Source organism: Corvus hawaiiensis, chromosome 5, assembly GCF_020740725.1.
Source record: "Corvus hawaiiensis isolate bCorHaw1 chromosome 5, bCorHaw1.pri.cur, whole genome shotgun sequence".
In the NCBI taxonomy this organism is placed as follows: Eukaryota; Metazoa; Chordata; class Aves; order Passeriformes; family Corvidae; genus Corvus; species Corvus hawaiiensis.
Window position 1 is genome coordinate 10,593,689 of NC_063217.1, and position 5,249 is coordinate 10,598,937.

The following is a 5,249-nucleotide window of genomic DNA, read 5'->3' on the forward strand; positions in this document are numbered from 1 at the left end:
TCAATCCTCTCCAAAGTCAAAGGAAAGGGAAAGGTGAAGGCACGTGAAGAAAACACCATAAAGACACCAAAGTCAGTGAAGAAGGAAGAGCTGAAACCCCGAGAAAGGAGAAAGAAGAGATGCTTCAAACCTAGAAGCTGAAATTCTGTTGTAAAGCTATGGTGATGGACTATGATACATCAGAGTACCCATTGTAATTTCATGAAAGCATGGGGGGTGGAGCATTCAAACTGCAGTTGTGAGCAAAAGTACTTGTGCTGAAACAAGCAAATGTTGAAGTAGCTGTGATTTGATGAGAAGCTTGAATAGAGAGAGATGAAAGTGATGAAGACCCTTGTTCCCAGGGAAGAAGAAGACCTCTGTTCCTAGAGATGAAGATGATCCCAGAGATAGATGAGGAGAACCTTTTTCTTCTGAACAGCTCATCCTTAAAATGGTACCCCTTTAGCAAAAGATTGAACCCTCGAAAGCAGTTGTGGGGAAAGCTGTAAGTCGAGGGAAGAGACTTTCACATGCGAGCAGAGAACCATCCCGGGTGGCTGTGTTGCTGTGACATTGAAGCCACAAGAGAACTGTTTCTTATGGAGATGTCTCCACAGCATGAGCAAGAGAAACTCCTCTCCCTAAGTGAACTGAAAAAAGAGATTATTATAGAGGTGGTAAACTGACTGAAAATCTCAAGGGTTGTATTTTTATGTTGTCAGTGGGAGAAGGGAGAAAGGTGGGAGGAAGAGAAGTGTTCTGAAGGTTTAGTCTGATTCTGATTTTTTTTCTTTTAGTTCTGTTAATAAACTTCTTTATATTCTTTTAGGTTATGTGCTTGCTTTGCTTTCTCCTAATTCTTATCTCACAGAAGAAAAATAAGTAAGTAATGGATATTTCGAACCAAAACCACTACACACAGACTGATTCATATCCACTGAATCAGCTGAAAGCCACTCCTGAAACACAACCGTTGCATCCAAGTTACAAATTGTTGGTATCCAGCCCTGGCTCAGAACTCTGACATGCTTTGGCCCTTATTAATCCCCACAACCCCAGTGGTGGTCACACTCCAGAAGCAGGCAGCAGGGTATGAAACCTTCCAGTACACCTTGTTCTATGCTTGCAGGCTGGAAATCTGTGCTGGGCTGCAGGTGTGACAACACCCTGCTGTCTGCCATGGATAATCTCCCTATCCCAGCATTTTCTCCATATGCTTATGAGACAACTATCCATGCTTCATACGGCCCATCTGTAGCCCCACCTCACTCTTCAGGCTGAAGCCAGGCAAGCTACCTTCAGTCAGGGGCTCCATGGCAGATCAATTTCTAGTTTGGGACAACAGCAGTGTTCCTAATATGTGCTCTTCCTGCCTGGAATTAGAAGTGGTTTCTGGGAACATTCTCTGTATACTGTAAAACACAAAATGTTGCTTCCCCCCTTGACCATTGGTTACAGGTCCAGTTTGCAATGACCACCAGTGGAATGTGTGTCCAGCTGGTTGACCACAAGGTGTTGGACACAGAGAGGCATCCTAGAAATCCATACCAACAGTGCTCATAGTCCCATTTCCTGCTGTGCAATCCAAATGGCTCATGAGCATTCTCATGCCAGATGGAGGGATTCCAGCAGGGCTCAGCCCTCAGCTCCCACACACACTGCCTGGCCTCATAGGCACAGATGGCCACGTACACTTGTCTGTCTCTTCTAATTCCAGAACTGGAGGTGGCAATTTGGATAATTCATATGTCCATCAAAACCTTCACAAACACTTAGCAGCATTCATCCCCTCCCTTCCTAAACAGAGCCCGTCCTCTGCATGTGCCTTGCCTTCCCACAGTGCTATATGGAGGGAATAAATCATATCCATGCTGACAGTCCATTCTGTTAACTCTTTCATGAGTCGTGTTGTCTACTACTATAACTGAGGGTCTACATTCTTATCCTCTCCTCTCTATTCATGCATGAACTACTACCACCTCTCTACTCATGGTACCCCTACATAACCACCTGCCAGAATCCCAGCAGTAGTAATCTCTGCAACTCCCCAAATGAAAGGCTGTGGCTCAGCTTTTAACAACTTCTCTTTGCAAAATAAACTTTTGAAGATCTAGTTCATCACCACAAGGGAGGCAGAAACAAAAGCATATGTAGCTACTGTTTGAACAGATACCCAGATGTGCATGGGGTCACGTAAGTAAAAAGAAGGTATTCCATCCTTCCTAGCTTCTGTTTCAGCAGCCTGGAGCTTCAGTCCCACCTGGTCAAGTATATCCACACTGCCCAGCTGGGAAAGGTGCTCCTGTCTCAGGAAATGCCAACACCCATATCCCTTACCAAACTGCTCTATCTCCCAGAACAGCCAGTTCTCTTTGAGCAGGACCTGGTAACATCACAAAGGTATTCTGTGCAAGTATGAGCAGTACTTTCTCCATGGTTCCCTGGGAGCTGTTCCAGGAATGGAGCCAGGAACTACTTCCCTCCTGTTAATCCCTGGGGACTCTTTCAGTCAGGGAGAGCAAGCACAGAAACCACGTTTCCCTACAGCTCTGCTCAGGATTCTGCTGCGTTGCTAGGTGGCAGGGTCATTTCTGGTGACAGGGACACCTGTCTTTCTCCTCGGTCCATCTTTCAAACATTTTGGTAGAAGATTGTGGGATCCAAAATGGTTTCCTCTTTAGAGTTCCTAGCCTCATAGAAAAGGGTTATGCAGACAGGTATTCTTTGGGCCAATACTCATGAACTCAGTAGAAGAGAGACTTGTAGAAGTCTGCCGATATAAGCAAAATCAGCACCTTCCCATGTCTCAAGGTACATCACTGAGCTGTACATTGTACATCCTGGTCCCAAGAGGCCCAGCAGCCACATGCCAAGCGGGGAGGCACTGGCAGAGAAAATGGCACTGGCCCCTCTAATGCCTCAATTGCACTGTCACCCATCCATAGCTGCTGGTTGCATATCTGTGAGCTCACATTTGAAACTATCAGCGAAAGGGATTTCCATGCGGAAGTTATTCTGGGCTGTTGTAGGCCCCAGATGTTACCAGAGGCACTGCTTACAAACAGAAGCAATCCTGTGCCTGTGGTCTGGGATGACCCTGCTTGAGGAGGGAGGTTGGACCAGGTGGCCCCTTGTGGTCCTTTCCAACCTGACCCATTCTGTGGCTCTGTGAACAGTGACTGATGGCTGTGATCCAGTGCTCACATCTGTGTCAAGGGCTTGTGTTATTTTATAGCACAGGCATTGCCTTTGTCTAACTTGTTGCTCAACAAGACAGTACACCAAGCAATAAGGTGTCAATTAAGATGCAATTATTAATTTAATTAAACTGCTGCACCATTTAAGTAGGGCATCTACGAGTGTGTTTATGAAGCAAACCCACAGATAAGAGGACAAGTGAATATTTCAGTTGCCCCCCAGGTGGTGGCCTACAAGAAGTCCGAGCATGGGAATGAGGGGGACACGGGTGTGCTGGTCTGCAAGAATCCCTCTTTCCCTGCTGTCACCACTTGGTCCTGGCACAAAAGTGGCCACAGGCTCCTCGAGAACGCCTCTGGGTGATACATCATCAAGTCCAGTGGCAACAAGACAGAGCTACGCATCCTTAAACTGGATATTGAGCAGGACAAGGCGACTATTTCTGCAATGGCACCAACTCGTTCGGCACTGGGGATGCCACGGTGAACCTGCGCGTCCGCAGCCGCCTGGCAGCGCTCTGGTCCTTCCTGGGCATTGTGGCAGAAGTCCTTGTTCTTGTCACCATCATCTTCATCTATGAGAAGAGGAGGAAGCCAGGTGAGGTTCCTGATGATGATGATGGAGGCTCTGCACCACTGAAGAGCAATGCCACAAACCACAAGGACAAGAACGTCCGCCAGAGAAACACGAACTAAGAGCGGGGCCAGGTGATGTGTAGATGAAAAACTCGCCTGGACAATTTTGTTTTCTTCTAATTTTTTGGTAAAATAGCACCATGGAATATTCTAGTGCGTCCTTGCGATTCAGTTACTTCACTTTCCAAAGAAACTTAAGTTGGAGAGTATAAAAGACACTTTTTTTTTTTTTTTTTTAAAGAGTTGTGGGAGGGTTTTTCTACCTGTAAATGTAAATCCTTTGTTCCTGGTAGTCTAGGTCTCTGGCTGTCTCTGTCCTAGGTTATTTCATGTTGGTACAGAGTGGGGGGGGGGGGGGGGGGGGGTGGGAGTGTAGCTGTGTCCCACCTGCTTGTGGGGGTGAGGGAGGAGCTGCTTTGGTGGCTGTTGGGAGACGACCTCATCTGACCAGAGGGTTCAGGAAGAGGGTTCTGTGTCTTTCCCAGTGCATCACCAGGAGCAAGGCTGCACCTTTCCCTGGCAAAGGGCACGTTCCTGGCATGTCCCTGTCAGGCAGATTCCCAATCAGCTCCTGCTGAGCTGTTCTTGGTTACTCCAAAACAGGCAGCCCAGGAGCTGGATGCTGGATAAATGATTGCTGTAACTTATTCCATGGGTTGATCATGTCTCTGCAGTGGGGAGAGGGCAGGCTGAGCCAGGGCTGGGGGTGGTTTTAAGGTTTTAACAGCGTGTGCTTGTGCTTGAGCCATTGCGGTGTGTGTATGACGTGAGGGGCCTGTGAACAGACAAGTGCTCAGGGGGAGGAGACCCCAACATATAATCATCTAAATAGAGTAACACAAGATATTTTCTTACAAAAAGAATGATAAAGCTGGAATGGCTCCTATTTAAATGCTTGAAGCTACCAAGTATATTAGACCACTAACACTAATACGCAGGTAGAGTCTAATGGAAAAAACTACTTTTAAGAGTCCATGATGTTTCAAACTCCCCTGAGGTATCCCCTGTTCATGACAGCCCTTGTACAATGCACTGGAGAGCTCTGCTGTGGATCACACCTCCCAGAAATGTGGCCTGTACTGCATGAGGGCATGCCTTGAGAGCTAGACTCCCCAAAAACTTTCCTTAGCCTTGCTGCATGTGTGCCAGGACTGGCAGGGCTGTCAGTTTCTGTCATTCAACACGTGCAGAATCATGTCTGATGTGCCTCCTGTCCTAAGCCTTGTCCCAGAAAAAGAGGGAGGGGGATGTCAGCAGGTGAATGCATATCCTGCAGTCCCTTTCTGCATTAAATTTTTCTTTGCAGAACAAAGGGACAGACTAATGCCAGACACCTGAGCTTCACTAAAGCCTTTCTAACATGCTCAGGATATATATAACCATGTGAATTTTTCCATCGGGGTGTGCAAGTAAAGCTACATGAATACAAAATTC

General features: G+C 46.9%; 1 pseudogene; it reads left to right on the forward strand.

Annotated features, from left to right (window-relative positions):
* The first annotated feature begins 2,296 nt into the window (after nt 1–2,296).
* Nucleotides 2,297–4,488, forward strand: LOC125326094 (annotated as a pseudogene).
* The last annotated feature ends 761 nt before the right edge of the window (nt 4,489–5,249 follow it).